The sequence below is a fragment of the Pseudophryne corroboree genome, chromosome 9, assembly GCF_028390025.1.
Source record: "Pseudophryne corroboree isolate aPseCor3 chromosome 9, aPseCor3.hap2, whole genome shotgun sequence".
NCBI classification, from domain to species: domain Eukaryota; kingdom Metazoa; phylum Chordata; class Amphibia; order Anura; family Myobatrachidae; genus Pseudophryne; species Pseudophryne corroboree.
In genome coordinates this window covers 156288407-156312395 of record NC_086452.1, presented here as the reverse complement: position 1 = coordinate 156312395, position 23989 = coordinate 156288407, and the positions used below count along the sequence as shown (strand labels likewise).

At 48.5% G+C, this 23989-nt stretch overlaps 1 long non-coding RNA gene across 1 annotated transcript in view; it reads left to right on the top strand.

Annotated features, from left to right (window-relative positions):
• LOC134956841 (uncharacterized) overlaps positions 1-14667 on the top strand; it is a 48790-nt gene extending 34123 nt beyond the window's left edge. The window contains exons 3-4 of the long non-coding RNA XR_010186224.1: positions 12917-12976; positions 14462-14667. This is a non-coding gene — a long non-coding RNA (uncharacterized LOC134956841). The remainder of the gene's footprint in view (positions 1-12916; positions 12977-14461) is intronic.
• The last annotated feature ends 9322 nt before the right edge of the window (positions 14668-23989 follow it).

Here is a 23989-nt window from a genome sequence, read left to right as displayed (position 1 = left end):
GCAAAATTTGATGGATCTCCAAGATTCTGCAGGGGATTTCTCAACCAGTGTGAGATTCAGTTTGAGCTACAACCTGGCAATTTTCCCAGTGACCGTACAAAAATTGCCTACATTATTTCTCTTCTCAGTGGCTCAGCCCTTGATTGGGCATCACCGTTATGGGAGAGGTCCGACACCCTGCTATCTTCCTACACTGCCTTCGTGTCAACATTCAGGCGCATCTTCGACGAGCCAGGCCGGGTAACCTCAGCTTCATCCGAGATTCTCCGTTTACGCCAGGGGTCACGTACTGTAGGACAATATCTGATACAGTTCCAGATCCTGGCATCCGAACTGGCATGGAACGACGAGGCCCTGTATGCTGCATTCTGGCATGGCTTATCTGAGCGTATTAAAGATGAGTTAGCTACCAGAGACTTACCTTCTAAGTTAGATGAGCTAATCTCACTCTGCACGAAAGTTGATTTACGTTTCAGAGAGAGAGCAACTGAGCGTGGAAGATCATCTGCTCCAAAATCTTCTGCTCCTCCTCCTCGTCAACTGTCACCATCTAAAGATGAGCCCATGCAACTTGGCCGTTCCCGTTTAACTCCTGCTGAGCGCCGAAGACGTCTCTCCGAGTTTCTCTGTCTCTATTGTGCAGCTCCGTCTCACACCATTAATGCCTGTCCCAAACGTCCGGGAAACTCCAAATCCTAGCTCGCCAAGGACCGGGCCGGCTAGGAGTAATGATCTCCTCTCCATCTCCTCAAGATTGTAATCTCCCAGTCTCGCTTCAAGTTGCTCAACGTTATCGGAACGTCATTGCCCTCCTTGATTCCGGAGCAGCTGGGAACTTTATTACCGAAGCCTATGTTAAACGGTGGTCCCTACCCACCGAGAGACTTCCTTCGTCCATTTCTTTAACTGCCGTGGATGGCAGCAAAATTTTTGATGCAGTTATTTCTTTAAGGACTCTACCAGTTCGTCTGAGAGTGGGAGTTCTTCATTCCGAACTTATTTCTTTTTTAGTGATTCCAAGAGCCACACATCCTGTGGTCCTGGGCCTTCCATGGCTCCGTCTTCACAATCCTACAATTGATTGGACGACTACGCAAATCCTGGCATGGGGTTCCTCCTGTGCTGAGACATGTTTGTTTAAAGTATTGCCTGTCTGTTCTTCCTCCCCCAGGTCGTCTGATGTTCCACCTCCTCCATATCAAGATTTCACGGATGTGTTCAGTAAAGCTTCTGCTGATATCCTTCCTCCTCATAGAGAATGGGACTGTCCGATTGATCTCGTTCCAGGGAAGGTTCCACCTCGAGGCCGAACTTATCCGTTGTCTCTGCCTGAGACGCATTCTATGGAGGAATATATTAAAGAGAACCTAGCAAAGGGGTTCATTCGACCTTCTTCTTCTCCAGCCGGCGCAGGCTTCTTTTTTGTAAAAAAGAAAGATGGTGGTCTGCGGCCGTGCATCGACTACAGAGGTTTGAACGACATTACCATCAAGAACCGTTATCCTTTACCCCTGATTACTGAGCTCTTTGACAGAGTTAGCGGAGCTACCATCTTTACAAAGCTGGACTTGCGAGGTGCATACAATCTCATCCGGATCCGTGAGGGTGACGAGTGGAAGACCGCCTTTAACACCCGTGACGGACATTATGAGTACCTCGTCATGCCCTTCGGATTGAGCAATGCTCCAGCTGTCTTCCAGCATTTTGTCAATGAGATCTTCAGAGACATTCTATACCGTCATGTCGTGGTCTATCTAGACGATATCCTCATTTTTGCCAACGATTTAGAGGAACATCGTTTTTGGGTTAAAGAGGTTCTGTCCCGTCTCCGAGTCAATCATCTCTATTGCAAATTAGAAAAATGCGTCTTTGAAGTCAAGTCCATTCCGTTTCTAGGGTACATTGTGTCCGGTTCCGGACTAGAGATGGATCCTGAGAAACTACAAGCAATCCAAAATTGGCCGGTACCCTTAACCCTCAAAGGGGTCCAGAGGTTCTTAGGGTTCGCCAACTATTACCGAAAGTTTATACGAGACTTTTCCACCATTGTGGCGCCTATTACTGCTTTCACTAAGAAGGGTGCTAACCCGTCCAAGTGGTCTGAAGAAGCCATGCAAGCATTTCATCTTTTAAAACAAAGGTTCATCTCTGCGCCTGTTCTGAAACAGCCTGACATCGACTCTCCTTTCATCTTAGAGGTGGATGCCTCCTCCGTTGGAGTAGGAGCGGTGTTATCTCAGAGGGCTAAAGATGGCCATTTACACCCTTGCAGTTTCTTCTCCCGGAAGTTCTCCCCAGCTGAGCGCAACTATGCCATTGGCGACCAGGAGTTGCTAGCCATCAAGCTCGCTCTAGAAGAGTGGAGGTATCTGTTGGAGGGAGCTTCTCATTCAATCACCATACTTACAGACCACAAGAACCTTTTATACCTGAAGGGCGCACAATGTCTCAACCCTCGTCAGGCCAGATGGGCACTTTTCTTTTCCAGGTTCGACTTTAAACTCCAGTTCTGTCCGGGCTCTCAGAATCGCAAGGCCGATGCCCTTTCCCGCTCATGGGAGCAAGAAAATGAGTCAGAGTCTTCAGACAAGCATCCTATTATAAATCCGTTGGCATTCTCCACGGTAGGGATGGACTCTACGCCCCCATCAGGGAAAAGTTTTGTGAAGCCGATGCTAAGGAAGAAGCTCATGCATTGGGCCCATGCTTCCCGTTTTGCCGGACATACAGGTATCCAAAAAACCCTGGAGTTTATCTCTAGGTCCTATTGGTGGCCAACTCTGAAAAAGGACGTCTTGGAGTTTATTGCATCTTGCCCAAAGTGTGCCCAACATAAAGTATCCCGCCAGTCGCCTGCGGGGCAACTGGTTCCACTATCCGTTCCCCGTCGACCATGGACCCACTTGTCGATGGATTTCATTACAGACTTACCCATGTGCAACAAGTTCAATACCATCTGGGTGGTAGTTGACCGGTTCACCAAGATGGCACACTTCATTCTTCTCACCGGTCTTCCGTCAGCTTCCAAGTTGGCTCAAGTATTCATACAAGAGATCTTCCGACTCCACGGTCTTCCTGAAGAAATTATCTCAGATCGAGGAGTTCAATTCACAGCCAAATTCTGGCGAAGTTTATGTCAAGTCCTCCAAGTCAAGCTAAAGTTTTCCACGGCTTACCATCCTCAGACCAATGGTCAAACCGAGAGGGTGAATCAGGACTTGGAGGCCTTCCTCCGCATCTATGTGTCCTCATCTCAAGATGACTGGGTTCAATTACTTCCCTGGGCCGAGTTCTGTCATAACAACCAGTATCATTCTTCATCTGCTTCAACACCATTCTTCACTAACTTTGGATTCCACCCTAAAGTCCCTGAGTTCCAACCGCTTCCAGCAACTTCTGTTCCCGCAGTGGATATCACCTTGCATCAGTTTGCCAATATCTGGAAGAGCGTACGATCAGCTCTGCTCAAGGCATCGTTCAGGTACAAGAAGTTTGCGGATAAGAAGCGTCGAGCAGTTCCTGCTCTCAAGGTGGGTGATCGGGTATGGTTATCCACGAAGAATTTGAGGTTAAGAGTTCCCAGTATGAAGTTTGCACCTCGCTATATCGGTCCTTTCAAGATTGAACAAGTCATCAATCCTGTTGCTTACAGACTCCAGTTGCCTCCCTTCTTAAAAATACCCAGGACATTCCATGTTTCCCTGTTGAAACCGCTGATCTTGAATCGGTTTCATTCCTCACTTCCTCCAACTCCGAAAGTCCAAACTCAACGAGGCGTTGAGTATGAAGTGGCCAAGATCCTGGACTCACGTCACCGTTACGGTCAACTACAATATCTTATTGACTGGAAGGGTTATGGTCCTGAGGAACGTTCATGGACCAATGCTTCTGATGTCCATGCTCCTGCCTTGGTCCGGAGATTCCATTCCAAGTTTCCTCAAAAACCAAAGAAGTGTCCTGGGGCCACTCCTAAAGGGGGGGGTGCTGTCACGATCCGGGTATCTGGACGCCATTTCTTACCCATCAGATGCCTCCTAAGGCTGGCTCAGCGCTCCAGGACCGGATCCCATCTGTTATCCTGATGTGTACATTCCTGTATCCTCTCCTGTCACTCTGGGACGCTGTCACAGTAAACGCCATATTACACCTGGCATGGCGTCTCCCGCGGCCTCCGCCGCCGTCCCTGAACTTCTGCATGCAGAGTGTCTGAGTGGCGATTACGTCAGCCGCGGCCTCCGCTGTGTCCGCGTGGTTGGATGTGCATCTGTCAGCCTGGCGCCTCCTGTCTCCGGTGGCCGGCGCCGCCATTACTGTTTTCATTACCACATGGATTACAAACCAAACTTCCCTCCAAGTGTCTGCATGGGCGCAGCCATCTTGGATTCTGTCAGCTGATCATTTCCACCAATCTGTTCTCAGTATTGATAATCTGCATAATTGCCTAGCCAATCCCTTCCTTGCTGCAGGTATAAATACACTGTGCCTGAGCAAGGAAGGCGTCAGTGCTTTGGTTGTCAAACCTAGTTCCTGTTTGTCTCTCTCCTGTGATTGTCTTCCAGGTTCCAGCTCCTGTCTCAAGACTTCCACCATAGAGACCCGCACCAGCATTCCACCTGCGGTGTAGCCTGACTCTCCAATCCATTGTGGATTCATCTGTTTCTAGCTACAACATTACCTGCTTCCAGCTCAGCTTCCAGCAGAGTACAGCTTCCCTTAAAGGGCCGGTGTCCTTTCTACACTTTACCACTCTCCACCGGTATTATTATTTCTCCGCTCTCAAGTTCTACATTTCAGTTCATATTTCATCGCTCCCAAGTTCATTTATTATTTAACTGGTTCCAGCCAGTATCCACTCCGTGCTAACAACAGTCTGGTTCCAGCCATTATCCACAGCAGCTGTTTTATCTTCAGCAACCCAGCTTTCCCTGGAACACCAGCTTGCACAATCCTGGGTTATCTCCATTGCTACAGTCGGGCCTGGTAAGGACTTTCCATCTAGAAGATCATAAGAACTATCTCACACTACCAGTGCCCTGTGGCTCCTGCCATCCTGTAGTACCCAGGAACTGTATTTATTCTTTGCTGACTTTTACGTTTTCTTTTACTGCTGCTGTGTTGCGGAGTTGTCATAATAAACATCATTGACTTTTATCCAAGTTGTCGTGGTCACGCCTTCGGGCAGTTATTATTCATATTACTTACATGTCCAGGGGTCTGATACAACCTCCCAGGTTCCGGTACATCTCAGCCCCTACAACTGAGGCTGCCTCCCGTCAGCTCAGGCCCTCAGTTGTGACACCCCTGCAGCGCCCAGGTTCCGGGTGCTGCTATGGGGAAACCGGCCAAATAAACCTGAAGGGTTAATAATAATATAATCTCCTAAAATCTCCCAGTTGTTGTATCAGGTGGTCCCTTCAAAGAGCCAGAAAACATGCACCCGTAGAGTGGTAGATAAAAACCCCTTTCAGGTAGTTTGAACCAATGTACAGCTGTGCTGAAATGGGAGGGCTGACAGGCAGAGTGTATGTGCCTCCACTGTGGTAATGTGCCAGGAAGCAAAATGGCGCCGCCTGGCTCCCGTCACAAACTGCAGGAGCTCAGATAATCTTTGTCCCCCTGATTCATTGGTGGTATCAGCGACAGATATTCTCGGGTCTCCGTCCACTGCGGGCAGGGATGAGTGCTCGCAGCGGGTAGCGGTCACAGCAGAGGGGTCGGGCGGCGCGTTCGCGGACCCGCTCTCCCGCCCCGGCAATCTCCCTCAGCGTCGGCCAGCGTCAGCGTCCGGGGAGCCCGGCCGAGCGGCTGAACCAGCGCCGACAGCAGAGCCGCCCAGGGGGAAGACAGTGCAGACCCCGTACCTCCGTCCAGCAAAGGGTCCTCTCCGCGGCACTTCCGGTCCGGACTTCACACAAATCCAGCCCCCGGCTTATTCCTGGCATGTAGGCCGCAACCCGCACGGGCACAGGGGGCACCCGCCGGCTCCGCAACCCACCTTGCCTCGAACAGGGGGACCTCTACAGAGCATTAGTGGGGGTCCTGGGGATAGCTCAGGGGGCAGAAGGGTTCTGAATTTGGTCTAAGACAGGAGCCCAGGCACAGCACGTCCTCTTCCCTCGACGTCCAGGCCACTCCCCCTGCTCTATATCTTTTAATACAGCTGTTTTCGTATGTTTGGGCAGAATTAAATCTCCGATTAGCAAAGGTGTAAAGCAGGAGATATGGGAGATATCTCCTGCTTTGCACGCTGCAACCTTCCATATAGTTTTCTATGGGGGCAGCTACAGTACTTTGCAAACTAGCTTCTCTTCAGTCGGTGATAGCTTGTTGTTCCCTATGGGGGAAGCCTGGCCAGAGCTCAGTCTTGTGAGGCCTCTTTGGTGGGCTGGAGTGATTGCAATGTCCATCGCAAGTTCTGTCGCACAGACCATGTGGCCGTGCCTGAGCAGCTAGGTAGGAACCCATAAGTACAGAGGTAGCATAGGCCCTCATTCCGAGTTGTTCGCTCGTTGCCGATTTTCTCTATATTGCGATTAGTCGCTTACTGCGCATGCGCAATGTTCGCAGAGCGCATTCGCTTAGTTATTTTACTCAACAGTTAGGTATTTTACTCACGGCATTACGAGGATTTTTCTTCATTCTGGTGATCGGAGTGTGATTGACAGGAAGTGGGTGTTTCTGGGCGGAAACTGGCCGTTTTATGGGTGTGTGTGAAAAAACGCTGCCGTTTCTGGGAAAAACGCGGGGGGTGGCTGGAGAAACGGGGGATTTTATTCTGGGCGAACGCTGGGTGTGTTTGTGACGTCAAACCAGGAACGAAACTGACTGAACTGATCGCAGTGGCAGAGTAAGTGTCGAGCTACTCAGAAACAGCTAAGAAATTTCTATTCGCAATTTTGCGAATCTTTCGTTCGCAATTCTGCTAAGCTAAGATTCACTCCCAGTAGGCGGCGGCTTAGCGTGTGCAATGCTGCTAAAGGCAGCTAGCAAGCGAACAACTCGGAATGAGGGCCATAAGCCATAACTTTACTTATTGATTACGGGGATGTGCTCTTATCAGAGGCTGTGTCCTGGCAACTTCACAAACCTTATTGCTGTGAAATGCGTTGATAAAAGATTTTTTTTTCTTTGGGTGGATGGGGTGATATCTGATTATTATTATTTTTTAAATAAATAGGACCCTTAGTTTATCTTATCTGGTGAAATTACCGCAAGCCTCACCTTCACGTCATTGAAAACTGTTTGGTACAGTATGCCTGGCAACGCTACATACTAATTTCAAGCTCCCTGATAGAATATATCTTGTCAGACAATTTTTTTCTCAGTTCATACTTGTAAACTGCAATACTGTAACCCCACCTTGAAATGTTGCATGCTGTTCCCTTTATAAATAAAGTCTTTGAAATTACATGAAAATGAATTTTATCTCATTGGAAAGAAAGGATTAGAACACTTTGAAGTGTAGTTTATTTAAAGATCAGAGTGTAGAGAATATTTACAATAGCTAAAACATTCTCTTTGAAGATGGCAAACAATAAATATGTCAGAACACAATCCTGATAACTCCTAGTTAAATAAGATACGTCTGAATAAATAGCATGTCCCTTTAGGAGATATTTACGAGCAGAAATAGTACACCAAATCCATAGTCAGCTATTTGCTAAATCATCTTATTGGGATCTAAAGTGCAAGAGTTTCAAGGGAATTAAGAATCTTTGAAACCCAGCTGTGTTTTTTTTTATAACACGCCAGTCATTCCTTTATTGGATGAACTCTTATTTTAGAAGTGCTGTTTACCAGAAGTGTTATTCCGTTTATGAGGCTTAGAGAGTTCTTGCTTGCCACAGTGACCAATGCAATTACTCTCTCACTGTATACTCACAACTCAATTAAATTGTTTAACCTAACCTATATACTGTAATATATATATATATATATATATATATATATATATATATATATACAGCCAGCAGTGAGGCTCGGCACTCCCTTGTGGGTAAAAGTTACTTGTTGCGGTGCCCTCCGGGGATATTGTAATCCTGAATAATGTTTTGTAACAGAGGCACTCAGCAGACTGGTCAACGGTAAGAAAACGCCTTTATTTCGGTCCGAAATTAAGGCATTTTCTTACCGTTGACCAGTCTGCTGAGTGCCGCGGTTACAAAACATTATTTCTCTGATGTCCTAGTGGATGCTGGGTACTCCGTAAGGACCATGGGGGGGTATAGACGGGCTCCGCAGGAGACTGGGCACTCTTAAAAGAAAGATTAGGTACTATATCTGGTGTGCACTGGCTCCTCCCTCTATGCCCCTCCTCCAGACCTCAGTTAGTATCTGTGCCCGGCCAGAGCTGGATGCACCCTAGGGGCTCTCCTGAGCTTCCTAGAAAAGAAAGTATTTGTTAGGTTTTTTATTTTCAGTGAGATCTGCTGGCAAAAGACTCACTGCTACGTGGGACTGAGGGGAGAGAAGCGAACCTACCTGCTTGCAGCTAGCTTGGGCTTCTAAGGCTACTGGACACCATTAGCTCCAGAGGGATCGAACACAGGCCCAGTCCTCGGTCGTCCGGTCCCAGAGCCGCGCCGCCGTCCCCCTTGCAGAGCCAGAAGAACGAAGAGAAGTTGAAAATCGGCGGCTGAAGACTCCGGTCTTCATTAAGGTAGCGCACAGCACTGCAGCTGTGCGCCATTGCTCCCTTAGCACACCACACACTCCGGTCACTGATGGATGCAGGGCGCTGGGGGGGGGGGCCCCTGGGCAGCAATTAGATTACCTTACTTGGCGAAAAGCACATAATACAGGCTGATAAACTGTATATGTGCATTAACCCCCGCCATTAAAGTACATAAAAGGACAGAAGCCCGCCGCTGAGGGGGCCGGGCCTTCTTCCTCAGCACACCGGCGCCATTTTCTCTTCACAGCTCAGCTGGAAGGAAGCTCCCCAGGCTCTCCCCTGCAGTATCCTGGTACACAAAGGGTAAAAAAGAGAGGGGGGGCACATAAATTTAGGCGCAAAACTGTGTATATAAGCTGCTATAGGGGAAAAATCACTCAGTATAGTGTACATCCCTGTATTATATAGCGCTGTGGTGTGTACTGGCATACTCTCTCTCTGTCTCTCCAAAGGGCCTGGTGGGGGAACTGTCTTCAAATAGAGCATCCCCTGTGTGTGTGGTGTGTCGGTACGCGTGTGTCGACATGTCTGAGGTAAAAGGCTCCTCTAAGGAGGTGATAGAGCGGATAAGTGTGTGGGAGGGTGTCTCCGTCAACAACGCCGACACCTGTTTGGATATGTGTAAGTGCTGAGGTAAAATTATTGCACAAAAGGTTAGGGAACAGAAAGGAAATCTACCCTGGTCTGTCCCTATGTCACAGAGACCTTCAGAGTCTCTCTATGTTCACTATCCAAAATAACAAAGTATCGACACAGAGTTTAACTCCACTGTCGACTACGATAATGCAAAGTTACAGCCAAGAGGGCTAAAAGATATTCAATATATGATTATTGGAATAAAAGATGATTTGCATATCACTGATGACTCATCTGTCCCTGACACGAGAGTACACATGTTAAGGGGAAGAATGCTGAGGTAAATTTCCCTCCTCTCATGAGGAAAAAGAGCGGGAATCTCCAGACAAGAGACGGCAGCTTCCCACAAGAGAATTCTCAGGCTGTATCCTTTCCCCACTAGGGCCAGGATGTGTTGAGAATCTTCCCCTTGGGTGTCCTGTTTGCACTAGCTATTCTCAGGGATCCTGCAGATAGCGTGCACATTCTAGTATTCTACCCAGACCGGCGATTGTGTCGGCATGGGTTTATAGCGCTGTGGCAGCGTGGACAGGTACCTTATCAGCAGAGATTGAGACCCTAGTATGCATATAAATATTTTAATATGCTGTCTTAAGTGACAGATATATAATTATAAAGCATGCCCAAAGGGACATGAGTATACTGGGTCCTAGAGACAAAAGCTATGTCGATTTCTGCTTGACGTGTCCTGTAGAATATACATTGGACAGATGATGCCGACTTAAGAGGCATATGGAAGGCTGAGGATTGTGTGGAGAAAGGTTCTCGGGCCTGGTCTCCACAGTTATAGCTGGTAATTCTGATATTTTGCCTTATATTCCTGCACAGCCTAGGAAAGCACGACATTATTAAATGCAGCTTTTCGAATAAAGAAACAAGAAAGTCTGAGGTGCGTCCTTTCTTGTCAGAGCCGGGGGCAGAGGAAAGAAGCTGTACAACACAGCTAGTCCCCAGGAACAGAAGTCCTCCCCGGCCTCTACAAAAATCCACCGCATGTCGCTGGGGCTCCACAGGCGGAGCTAGGCCCGGTGGGGACACGCCTTCGTAAGTTCAGCCACAAGTGGGTTCACTCCCTGTTAGATCCCTGGGCAATAGAAATTGTATCGCAGGGATACAGGCTGGACTGTGAGAAGATGCCCCCTCACCGAGGACCCGGCGGGCTTCCCTCCAAGAGAGGGAGCCAGTGTTAACTGCAATTCGTAAATTGTATCTTCAACAGGTGGTGGTCAAGGGTCCCCTCCTTCAACAAGAGGGTGTTATTATTCGACTTTGTTATAATCCCGAAACCAGACGGTTCGGTTAGACCCATATTGAATTAAAATCCCTGAACATATACCTGAAAAGGTTCAGGTTCAAGATGGAATCGCTAAGAGCGGTCATTGCATGCCTGAAATGAATCGGGACATAAGGGATGCATACCTTCGTGTCCCCATTTATCCACCTCATCAGGCGTACCTCAGAATTGCGGTACGGGATTGTCATTACCAATTTCACCAAGGTAATGGCGGATATGATGGTTCTCCTGCGGAAGCAAGGTGTCACTATTATCACATACTTGGAGATCCCCTCATAAAAGCGAGATCAAGAGAGCAGTTGCTGGACAGCGTATCACCTTCTCTGGAAGTGAAACGGCAACACGACTGGATTCTATATATTCCAAAGTCGCAGTTGGTTCCTACAGCTCATCTGCCTCGCCTAGGCATGATCCTAGACACAGACCAGAAGAGGGTTTATCTCCCGATAGAGAGAGCTCAGGAGCTCATGACACTGGTGAGGAATCCATTGAAAACCAAAACAGGTGTCAGTGCATCACTGCACTCGAGTCCTGGGAAGGATGATGGCATCATACGAGGCCATCCCCTTCGGCTGGTTCCATGCAAGGACAATGGAACTTACTGGACAAGTGGTCCGGATCACATCTTCAGATGCATCGGTTAATCACCCTATCCCCCAGGGCCAGGGTGTCTCTCCTGTGGTGGCTGCGGAGTGCTCACCTTCTCGTGGGCCGCAGATTCGGCATTCAGGACTGGGTCCTGGTGACCACGGATGCAAGCCTCCGAGGGTGGGGGGCAGTTACACAGGGAAGAAAATTCCAAGGTTTGTGGTCAAGCCAACAGACTTGCCTTCACATCAATATCCTGGAACTAAGGGCCATATACAACGCCCTAAGTCAAGCGGAGTTCCTGCTTCGCGACCAACCGGTTCTGATTCAGTCAGACCACAGGGGCTCATGTAAACCGCCAGGGCGGCACAAGGAGCATGGTGGCGAGGGAAGAAGCCACCAGAATTCTTCGCTGGGCGGAGAATCAAGTAAGCGCACTGTCAGCAGTGTTCATTCCGGGAGTGGACACGACCTCCACCCGGGAAAGTGGTGACTTCATTAGGAAGTCTTCACGCAGTTTTGCAAATTGATGGAAACTACCTCAGGTGGACTACATGGCGTCCCACCTCAATAAAAAGATAAAAAAGGTTTTACGCTGGGTCAAGGGACTCTCAGGCGATAGCTGTGGTCGCACTAGTAACACCGTGGGTGTTCCAGTCGGTCTATATATTCCCTCCTCTTCCTCTCAGACCCAAGGGCTGAGAATTGTAATAAACGAAGGAGTGTGAACAATATTCTTTGCTCCAGATTGGCCAAGAAGGACTCTGTACCCGGAACTGCAAGAAATGCTCTCAGAGGACCCATGGCCTCTGCCTCTCAGTCAGGACCGTCTATATATACTGCTCAAAAAAATAAAGGGAACACCAAAATAACACATCCTAGATCTGAATGAATGAAATATTCCACGTGCCTGTATGACCTCCCTACAATGCCTGGGCATGCTCCTGATGAGGGGGCGGATGGTCTCCTGAGGGATCTTGTCCAAGACCTGGACTAAAGCATCCGCCAACTCCTGGACAGTCTGTGGTGCAACGTGGCGGTGGATGGAGCGAGACATGATGTCCCAGATGTGCTCAATTGGGTTCAGGTCTGGGGAATGGGCGGGCCAGTCCATAGCATCAATGCCTTCGTCTTGCAGGAACTGCTGAAACACTCCAGCCACATGAGGTCTAGCATTGTCTTGCATTAGGAGAAACCCAGGGCCAACCGCACCAGCATATGGTCTCACAATGGTACGTAGGCTGTACTGGTGAGCAAGCCCGAGTGTGGTGAAACGTACGTCCAGGTAGTAAGATCAGAGCCAGATTGACCTTACAATCAAGGTAACGGTTCCTCACTGCAGGAGGAAGCCGCGGTCAGATGATAGTCAACCGCCGATGTTTTGTTTGAGAATGGGAACTGATATTTGTATGAAATTATACCCTTAATTGGATTGACCAGTCATTTGACCATTTTATGCTCAATCTATCAGGAATCAGGTACTGTATGTGTCTCTTCTTATTGTGTTTGGAGGTTTTTTTCTAATTTTATTTGAGCTACATCCTTTTCATGCATACCGATCCCTATTGTAAAGTATTATTGTGAATTAATAATAAGAAAATACAGTATCAATGTTATTCTTACTGGATTTATCACTTAATGGCATCAACCAGATACTATTTATAATCTATCATTTTTACTGCCACAAGAATGTGAACTGATATCTGTAATGATGCATTTATCAGGCAGAATCTACTTTTGTGACTCCCCCCACAATCGAATTGACCAGTTATCTGGGAAGTCAGGTATGTGTCTCTTCTTATGATATCTAGATGACTTTCCAACGTATATTGGGGGGTCATTCCGAGTTGATTGCTCGCTAGCAGTTTTTAGCAGCCGTGCAAACGCTATGCCGCCGCCCACTGGGAGTGTATTTTAGCTTAGCAGAAGTGCGAATGAATGGATCGCAGAGCGGCAGCAACATTTTTTTGTGCAGTTTCAGAGTAGCTCAAAACCTACTCAGCACTTGCGATCACTTCAGACCTTTCAGTTCCGGATTTGACGTCACAAAACCGCCCTGCGTTCGCCCAGCCACGCCAGCGTTTTTTCAAACACTCCTTGAAAACGGTCAGTTGACACCCAGAAACGCCCACTTCATGTCAATCACTCTGCGGCAGCCAGTGCGACTGAAATGCATCACTAGACCCTGTGTGAAAATACATTGTTTGTTGTACCCGTACGTTGTGCGTGCGCATTGCGCAGAACTGCCGTTTTTTAGCCTGACCGCTGCGCTGTGAACAAATGCAGCTAGAGATCAACTCAGAATGGCCCCGATTGAGCCATATCCTCGTACATGTATAAAGGACCCTATTGTAATATAAAGTAAGGGTGTGTACACACGGTGAGATATTTTCTTTCGATTTTGACTATATAGTCAAAATCTCAAGAAAAGTTAGTGCAGATCGCAAGGTGAAAGTCACCTTGCGATCTCGATGCGTGGTCCCGCCAGGTCGGCATCGCAAGAAAAGATAGACTTTGCAGGCAAGTAAATCCTTGCTAGATCGGCGTACTATCTAGTTCATCTCACATGTCAATGACATCTCACATAAGCCAAAATCGTAAGCACACATAGTCCATATCTCAAGAAAAGTTAGTCAAAATCTGTGCTATCTGGGCTCCGGGGAGTTCAATGGAAATCGCAAGTAAAAATCGGGCTTAGCAAGGATCTCACCGTGTGTACACACCCTAAGAAGGCTCAATATCAATGTTTTTCCATTAGGTTTAATTGATGCGACATCTAGGGGTAAATTTACTAAGGTGGGAGATTTTTAGAACTGGTGATGTTGCCCATAGCAACCAATCAGATTATATCTATTATCTGCTAGAAGCAGCTAGATAAATGGTAAGTAGAATCTGATTGGTTGCCACGGGCAACATCACCAGTTCTAAAAATCTCCCACCTTAGTAAATTTACCCCCTAGTGTCTCCTTAAATCAGTCAAGTGAGTTTACATTAGCAGCATCCCCACAAATGACGTTTTTAATCAATGCTTTATACGAAAGTATGTGCCTCTTTTGCAATTAACAGAGACTAGAAATAGTTATGGTTAACTTTGTTCATTTTTGTTTCTTGGTCTCCTCATTCTTCTTTTTTTGTTTTGTTCTATAGTCTTATTCTCCATCTTTTCAGTCTAATTGGCTGTTTATGATATACATGTTCCAATGTTTTTGATGTCCTTATGCAATTAGGTTTTTTAAGCAAAGTTTATACTGTTTATTCTGCTTTTACAGTCATACCCCTGATGAAGTCTTGATGAGAAACGAAATGCGATCGGTTTATGCATTCTTTTGTGACTACTAGATCTTCCTAGCAAGAGGTCGGGAGAAAGACTTAATGTCATAACATGGAAGCTGTTCTATTTAGTTGATCAAATATATGAAAAATTCTTTGTTTTTATAAAAGAAAGGACTCTTTCAATAAATCTGTTTGATTGGAACATTGTATATATTTTTTGACAATGTAAAGAAACTGTCCCGTCACGATTGTGGGTTGATCAGTTATTGGAGGGTGCATCCACACCGCTTTGGTGCTTTTCCACTACTGTCTTGTATAACCTTTATCCTAGTCCCGACTAACAGAAAACTTAGTGTGAAGAGCAGCCTACCATCTAACTTTTATCTTAACTAACTATAGTGCAGAAGAAGGGTATTGCTTATTTTACACACACACACACACACACACACACACACACACACACACACACGTATGTATATATATATATATATATATATATATACAGTGAAGTGCGGTGAGGCAGTGCCCCGACTCCCCCCCCCCCTCCCGCCTACCTTATCCGCACAAATCAAATCTGACAAAATTTCCAGCAGTACATACCAGCCATTTACCTCTCCGCATGTCCCTGATATATATATATATATATAATGTACAGTATATACCTCTATGGGGTATATTCAATTGATGTTGGAACCTTTCTGATGGAAAGGATCCGACATCTCAGTATTCAATGATACATCTCAGTATTCAAGTAAACATCTCAGTATTCAATGATTTTTTGAAGTCGGATTGACATTGTCGGAAACGGGGCTAAAACCTGTCGGATTTGGCCACAATTCCGACAGAACACGTGGATCCGCGGCTATTCCGCAGATCCACGTGTTTTCTGACAAGTCAGAATTGCCGATTTGTCGGAAAAATGGCAGGGAGATTGAATAGGTCGGAACAGTTTCTGACCTAAAAAAAGTTGGAAACTGCTGTCTTTCCAACAAGATGGCAGTTCTGTCTACAATTGAATAACCCCCCATATGTCAGAAGTGGTTAATGATAGAATAGAAACATACTATAATCAAAATATAGAAGATAGATAGATCCTCCTATTTAATAAATTGTAATTCAATCTCTTTGCCAACAGCAACAGTGACAGCTGCAGGCTATTAAAGGTACTGCCAACATAAAACCAGGAGAAAACAACGGAATTATAAAAAGAAATATTATTATTAAATACATTGCAAAGTTTACATTTGGTATTAAATAGTTTATTAAAAATGTTAATGACAGTGTATACCTTTCATATTAGCCCTGTGAAATGTACAGACATAGTAATATTAAATCTAATAAAATCTAATCTAATAATAATAATAGAAGCAGCATAACAATATATGAAGGTGAGCCGTTCCCTGCTGCTGTGAGCATGTGCTTATATTTGTACTATGGAGACATTTAGAGGACACACTTGCAGATTAGGACGGCAGTTAGGTTCTTTGTGTTCCTTATAATTGGGGTCGCTGACCAGTGTTCAGTGGCACAAGGTTAATGGGGATAATCACAATGAAGCACATGATACTGTTACTGGAAAAACATATGTTGTGGTTCAACATACTGTAAGACTGTTGAGGAGTGGAGTGAATATTTTACATTTAATGGTCCATAGTTTCTTTTAATCAGTTCAGACCAACCAGCAGCAATGTTCTGTTCTTAGCTACTACTTAGTTTCAATAGGATGTTTTATAACAGGGGGTGGGGGGACACACGACCTGGGCACTAGGTTTGAAGGGATGCTGACTTGCTCCTGACTTTGAGAGGGCACGTGCTGTCCTCCTCTCACCCGCAGGATGTTACACACCGGCCTATGCGTTCCACCCGGCTTCTGGCCTCTGTGTACCACCTGGCTGCAGGTCTGTGCACTCCACCTGACTTCAGTGCTGCAGCAGATCTGTGGCCCCCGTGTTTTTCCCTCTGATCTCTGCCTTCTGCTGATTAGGAGACTTTGCTGTGTCTGACTCCACCAGGTACCGATCCCTAAATTGCCTTGTGGCCCTAATCCCCCCCCCCCTGCCCCTGTGCCCCCTGTTCTTCCCTCCGCTCCCATCAATGTGCTGTGCCCACAATTATCCCCTCCCCTCCATGCCTGGAGCAGGCTTTCTATGCAGCTGTAGCAAGGGCCAGTGTACTCGTGCGGTCACTGGCCCTGCTACTAACATGTGCGTCCCTCCTCGTCTGGGACGGCCCGGCGCCGTCCCATGGGGCCGGAGGTAGCGCGGGCTTCAGGCGGTGCTGGGGACCGGACCTGGTCCGGTCTCCCCCTGCCCGGCTAGTTGCAGAGTTCGGCAGCGGGCGTGGGGGCGGCGGTGAATGGCCACCGCCGCTCCACGTGGGTGATGGCGGCGGGCCTGCCTCCTCCGGGACGCAGACCCCGCCAATCACATCGCGGATTTTCAAATTTGGCGCCAGCCGTGAGCCAATCACGGCTCACGAGCTGGTGACCAATCGGGAATAGCGGCGGCGAGCCAATCCCGCCTCGCCGCGTCATAGCCCCGCCCCCCGGCACTGGCTTGTATTAGCCAGCGCCGGGCGCGTGGAGAGGAGTCGGCGACGGAGAAGGATCGGAGAAGAGCTCCTGAAGAGTGAAGAAAGAAGACGGCGCCGGAAGTCCCGGAGGGCGGCGGTAGTTGCAAAAGAGCTGAGACACGCCGCCGCCCGCCGGGTGAAGTACAAGGAGCCGACCCCCGTCGGTGAAGACCTTGGAAGCCCTGGGACAGCGGTGTGCAACGCGAAAGAGCTTGCACAGGCCACCGCTGCCCAGGTGAAGTCTCCAGGAAGCCCGGAGGTGGTGGGAGCCATCCCACCTCCGGCGAAGACAACGCGGTGGGGGTGGCCGGATCAGACTTGGTCCAGCCGTGGCCCTTTGGACGGGTAAGTACAGGCGGTGTGGCCCCCCCCTTCCCCTAGACCACCATGGATTCAGGCACCAGGCCCGAGGGCATGCAGGCACTAGGCCTGAGGCGCATTAGGCGGGCGCTAGGCCCGGGGGACCGAAGGGGGCATTAGGCCCACTAGCCGGAAGCACCTTAGGTGGGCACTAGGCCCGTGGGGCAAAAAAACAGGCACCAGGCCTGAGCAGCAAGGGGCGTTAGGCCCCCATTATCCCCCCACAGTTAGGCAGACATTGGCAAGGGGCATCCAGGGCAAGGAGCCCAACGCTATGGTGGGTACAGTAAGTCGGCGATAGGCCGCAGGTTGCTGAAGTCGGCGATAGGCCGCAGGTTGCTGAAGTCGGCGTTACGCCGCAGGTTGCTGAAGTCGGCGGATCCCGCGCAGGTTGCTGAAGTCGGCGTTAGGCCGCAGGTTGCTGAAGTCGGCGTTAGGCAGCAGGTTGCTGAAGTCGGCGATAGGCCGCAGGTTGCTGAAGTCGGCGTTACGCCGCAGGTTGCTGAAGTCGGCGCTACGCCGCAGGTTGCTGAAGTTGGCGCTACGCCGCATGTGTGATGAGTTCTCAGTTTTCCCCACAGCCAGGCCCCCATGAAAGGTAGGCTGTCGGAAGTACGCGTTGGTGAGTACCACAAGGTTGAAACAGTATTACGGTGTTGTGCTATAACCTCTGTATAAGTGTCTCTCCGTCATAAAGCGTAAGCAGCGCCACGTCCCGTGGGCTGTGTTGTGTGTTCTCTTACAGGAGCAAAGAAGAAGGGCCAGTCATCTGGCGGAAGCCGAGTATATAGCTGGTGAGCATAAAGGTGTTTCGTGTGTGTTCATGTTGTATGTTGCCCCTCCCCCACCTCCCCTTTGGGCGTTTTCGTTCAGGGTTGCCCCTGGTGCTTCGCACCACTACGGGGGCACCCAGTCTGAGGCCACAAGTGCCAATGATGACCCTTCACTGAGCCCAGTGTAGGCCACCCCTGCGTAGTGTGTCCCCCATTCGTTTCAGGTCACCCCAGGAAGTTCTTCTGTGTCTGGACGTGTGCCAGTATCGTCTGAGCTACCTCGACGGACTGAAGGTGGAGGACGGGAGGCGTGAGGTACGTAGGCCTGGTAAGTGAGCGCGCCAAACTTTGTTCCCCAGGGCCCCACCCCCGTGCCTCTTACACAGCCACAGTGACAGCGGCACACAGACAGACACACAGGGGGCTCACTATAGTAATGTTGAAGACAGGGCCGGTTCTAAGACTTGTGGCGCCCCGGGCAAAATATGGGGGCGTGGCTTCAATTGGGGGCGTGGTCACGACGCTGCAAGAAAATAAATAAATAAAAAGAATACTTACCATCCCCGTTCCTGATCCAGACCCCCTCCGCCGGCGGCACCGCTCTTCTCCCCTCTCTCTTCGATCTATGGGAGAGACGTTATTACGTCTCTCCCATAGAACAGCATAGACACTAGAGGTCAATTATGACCCCTAGTGTCTGTGCCACTATGCTGTGCGGTGCGGGATGACGTCATCGCGCTTCGCACAGCAAAGGTCCTCTACACGAAGGGAAACTAGACCGTAGCGTCTAGTTTCCCTTCATGGAGAGGACCTTTGCTTTGCGGTGCGCGATGATGTCATCGCGCACCGCACAACTAAGGTCCTCTCAATGAAGGGAAACTAGACGCTACGCGTCTGGTTCCCTTCAAAGCGGGGGGGCACAGCAGGGCACTGCGGGGGGCACAGTGGCGGATCTTGCCCTGGTGCGGCGCCCTCCGGAGGGCGCCGGCGCCCTCCGGAAGGCTGCGCCCCGGGCAAAAGTACCGCTTGCCCGTGGCAATAACCGCCACTGGTTGAAGACTTGAGCTGGTATAAGCGCAGAGCACTCTCTAGTAATGTATACGCCTTGTGACTGGAACAATGCAGGAATGCAAAGACACCAGGAGCCAATGTACTAGTATCCAGGGGCATAAATTCATGCCTGGCGCCCGGAGACGAAGTGGCTCCAGCTTGCACCATGTGCTGACGTCCCAGTGGTTTGCCAATGGTACATCTGGGAGAATAATGATTCCTTATTGCAGCTAATTGGGGCGATAAGGAATCTTTATTTTCAGGTGCTGGCAGCAAATGATAATAAATAGATCCCTGAGGAGGGGTTTTATCAAAGAACGAAGAGAGATAAAATTGTGAGAGATAAAGTACCAGCCAATCTGCTCCTGCCTTACTTTTTACTGGCTGTGGCTGAAAAATGGCAGTTAGGAGCGGATTGGTTGGTGCTTTATCTCTCACAATTTTATCTCTCTCCAAGAGATGCAACCGCGTCATTCCTCGAAACTGCGCCCCCCTGAATGGAGTACTAGGGAAGAGGGAGGGGGAGGAGCAGGAAGCCCCAAAAGTGCTGCGGCGGGTGCACCGTGCGATCGCATTGCTCGCCCGCTGCTAGAACGGCATTGCTGCAAGGAAATGGGGTTAGGTTTTGGGGAAGCAGGGTTAGATTTCGACTGTGGGGAGGGAGGGCACCCCCGGGGAGGTTTAGGCACCCCTGGGGAGGGTTTGGATTAGTCCTAAGATGGGGGGGGGGGGTTGTGTGTGTTAGGTTTAGGCTTTGGAAGGGAGGGGGGGTATGGCATCACCGGGGATGGTTGGGATAGGCTGTGGGGGGATGGAAGGGTTAGGTTTAGGCTGCGGTCAGGGAGAGTTAGGGGGCCTTTGTGGATTCTGGCGACCGGCATTCTGGCTGCCGGCATATCAGACCCAACCCGTTTTTTCATACCGAGCATAAGGACTATTGGCCAAAACATTGTCCTGCTGCACTCCTACCAAAGATACCATATGTTAGTGACGTTTCTAGAGTGTGATTGTGTAGTGGTGTGTATACCATGTGTCATTAGTTATTCTAATTTCTGTGTCAGCTTACCATTGTCACCTTGACCCGTCTGATCGTGTAGGATGTATGCAGTTATAGCACTTTATAATCAGTTTCCAGTGTATACAAATGTCCAGTATAAATAAATAGAATGGATGGAAGATGGATATTTTTTCTGCAGCAAAGCTTCACTAAAACGCTTATGTGTTAACAAGAACTTACACACACCCGTTCTATTTCTTGGCTCATTGCAGTCAGAACAGGTGCAGTAAAGAATCCAACAGCTTTCAGAACAGAAGTGTTCAAACATCCATAACATTGGGCAATCTGCTGCACCCAGACACCTAATCACGCTAATCAGCAGTTTGACATTTCCTACTTGTTCCCCGCTGTCTGTTTCCTTTGGGAGCCATAATCCTTCCTAAAGGGAAAATACACTTAAAATACAATAAAGCAAATTTACACTTCATGTAAGATGCATCTATTCATGACTTTGAGAGTGATAAATGAGCTGCGATGATCTTCCCACACTAGGTAGTGTTGTTCTGTAAGGGCTCATAGTACATGAGAGTTGAAAACAATGGCAGGGACAGCACAGATAAAACCTTCTTCACTTTTAACACTATATTATTTTTATTTTACTAGTTTGATCACTGCTATTATGTACACAGATGATTTTGCTCTTTAGATTCGTTGACTAGTCTAATACCTAGAATTTTAACTTTACATTTAGTATTACAGCTGTTGTGAAAGTACACATCCCAGCATGCCCTGACACAGTTTTAGCATTCCCCATACCTCCCAACTGTCCCGATTTTCGCGGGACCGTCCCATTTTTTGGGCACTGTCCCACCCGCGGGCCGCAGTGTCCCGTGGTGGGGGGGGGCAGTTGGGAGGCTCTGTCTCTCGCTGCTCAGCTTAGCAGAGCAGTAAATAGACGCTGTGCGCATGCGCACAGCGTCTATTCACTGGAGTCAGAGGGAGAGGAGGCATGCCAGCGGCTCACAGAGCGTTGGGTATGCCCCCTCATTGACGAAAATGGGGGCGTGGCCTGCGATTGCGGGTCCTCCACGAAGCAACGCCCCCTTTTCATAGGCCACGACCCTTTTGGGAACACACGCGTGTGTGCCTCTTCCAGCCAGGACAAAGTTGGGAGGTATGATTCCCTAATAGCAAAACTGTGGCAGGGCATGCCGGGATGTGGTCCAAAATACAACTGCAACTCATTAAATTTATTATTATTATTATCATCCGTTATTTATATGGCGCCACAAGGGATCCGCAGCGCCCATTACACAGTACATAATCAAATGAGCAAACAAGAAAACAGCACTTACAGTACAAGACAATATAGGACATGTATAGAAAATCCTGGGTTAGTTGCCATATGGAGTATAAGATAGTGTAAGTAAGAAAAGGAAAGGCAGATGAGGAAAGAAGACCCTGCTCTCGCGAGCTTACAATCTAAAAGGTGAGGTGCTAACAGACCGGGGTGACACAGAAGGGGTAGACAGTGAGCATAGACAAGAGGGTTAGGAGCAGAGTTGGCTGGGTTTGGTGAAGAAGTGGGTCTTGAGAGCCTGTTTGAAGTTTTGTAGACAGGTGGAGAGTCAGATGGGGAGAGGTAAAGCATTCCAGAGATAGGGAGCAGCACGTGCAAAATCTTGTAGGTAGCAGTGGGAAGAGGTAATCAGTTGGCAGGAGAGACGGCGTGCATTAGCAGAGCGAAGAGGATGGGTGGGAATGTAAAGAGAGATAAGGTCAGAGATGTAAGAGGGAGAAGAGTGGGTGAGGGCTTTGTAGGTAAGTGTGAGAAGCTTGAATTGGATTCTGAATGGGAATGGTAGCCAGTGAAGGTCCTGCAAGAGAGGGGATGTGGATCTAGTACATTTGGTGAGGAAGATAAGACGGGCAGCAGCATTGAGGATAGATTGGAGTGGAGAGAGGCATTTTTGAGGGAGGCCAGATAGGAGGAGATTGCAGTCGTCCAATCTGGAGATGACCAGTGAGTGGATGAGGGTCTTAGTAGCATCCTGGGTGAGAAAGGGTCTGATCTGGAGATGTTTTGAGATGGAAATGGCAGGTTTTTGAGAAGTACTGAATGTGTGGTTTGAAAGAGAGGGAGGAGTCAAGGATTACTCCAAGACATCGCACTGGGGGCTAGAGTAGATAGTTGTGCCATCAATGGATAATGAAATTGTGGGAGGTGAGGTTATGCGGGAGGGAGGGAAGATGATCAGCTCAGTCTTAGACATGTTAAGTTTAAGAAAGCGCTGGGACATCCAGGAGGAGATAGCAGAGAGACAGTTGGAGATACGAGTGAGGAGAGCAGGGGAGAGATCAGGGGAAGAAAGGTAGATTTGAGTATCATTAGCGTAGAGATGATAATTTAAGTCAAAAGAGCTAATGAGCTCACCTAATGAGGATGTGTAGAGAGAGAAAAGGAGAGATATATAGTGGCAGATGCTCAATTAGCTTAGTGATATCATTCAGGTGCTTGAAAGGGAGGGGTATTTCTAAGCATAGAAAAAAAGGCATTTTGTTTCCCTCAGCACCCTGAATGATAACAGTAACCAGATTTAAATCCCACTCAATATTAGAATTTAGAGATCTCGGTTACAAATATTTGCGCAAATGTATGATTGAGCCCCAAAGCCGTGTCAAGGCCTCTCTGTATATTTGGGGTCCCTAGCGCTATATCTAGGTGCAGGGTGTGGCACCCCAAAAAATCAGCATAAGCCAGAAAGCCCAGGGCAGCATAACAGTGAAAAAAATATAGTGTTAAAAAATTAGTGTTAGGAAGCCGAAGCTATAAAGAAAGTGATACAGAAATGAGATGTAATTAAAATGGAGAAATAGTATTAAAGAAATTAATAAGTGATAAGTGTTAATAGAATGTAAAGGTATGCCACACTAAAGCCATCCAGCTCAGCCAGTCCAGAGGCACCACACCCCACACCTCCATTACCCCAATCTGGGTCTATGATTAACCAGCAAGGAGCCACATGATAATGACTCCTTACTACAATATATCTAAGCTAAGAGCTACCTACCTTGGAGCAACCCCATAATGCTTCATACGGCATGCCAGGGCCTGCACCTCCTCCTAATGCAGGAACCTCTCTGCCTCTCACAACAGGCATATATAGTGTCACACGCCATAGGCGGCGTTCACCGCGCTTACCCCTGCGTGCCTGCTGCTCTGTGTTGCGGCCTTCGGTGGTCCACGGGCTCCGGCGTCTGGCTGGCGCGGTTCCCCAGGACAGGGGCGCCGCCATGACACCCGGCATCACGTGGGCGAGGGGCAGGTGACGTCATCAGACTGTTCCGCCAATCCAGCGGAGGCGCGAGATTCAAAGTCAGACGCCGGGCAGAGCCTCGGCGCCTGAGCATCGTCTTTTCCCCTGACGTGGATGCCAGTGCTCTTGTTCCCGACGTATCTCTCTGCAGTCGTACCCCAGTGTCTCCGGCACTTCCAGGTGCCAGTTGCTGCACAGTTCAGCGTATACTGCGGCTGGTGTGTTTCTCTGCAATCCAGTCACCAGTGCTTCTTGGAGTCAGCGTGTGCTGCGGGCTAATCACCGCTCTCAAGTCATACAAATCATCAGAGTCTTTAATCACCGCTCTCAAGTTCTACAAATCATCAGTGTCTTTAATCACCGCTCTCAAGTCATACAAATCATCAGTGTCTTTAACCACCGCTCCCAAGTTTTGCAAGTTGCCAGTGTCTTTAACCACCGCTCTAAAGTTCTACA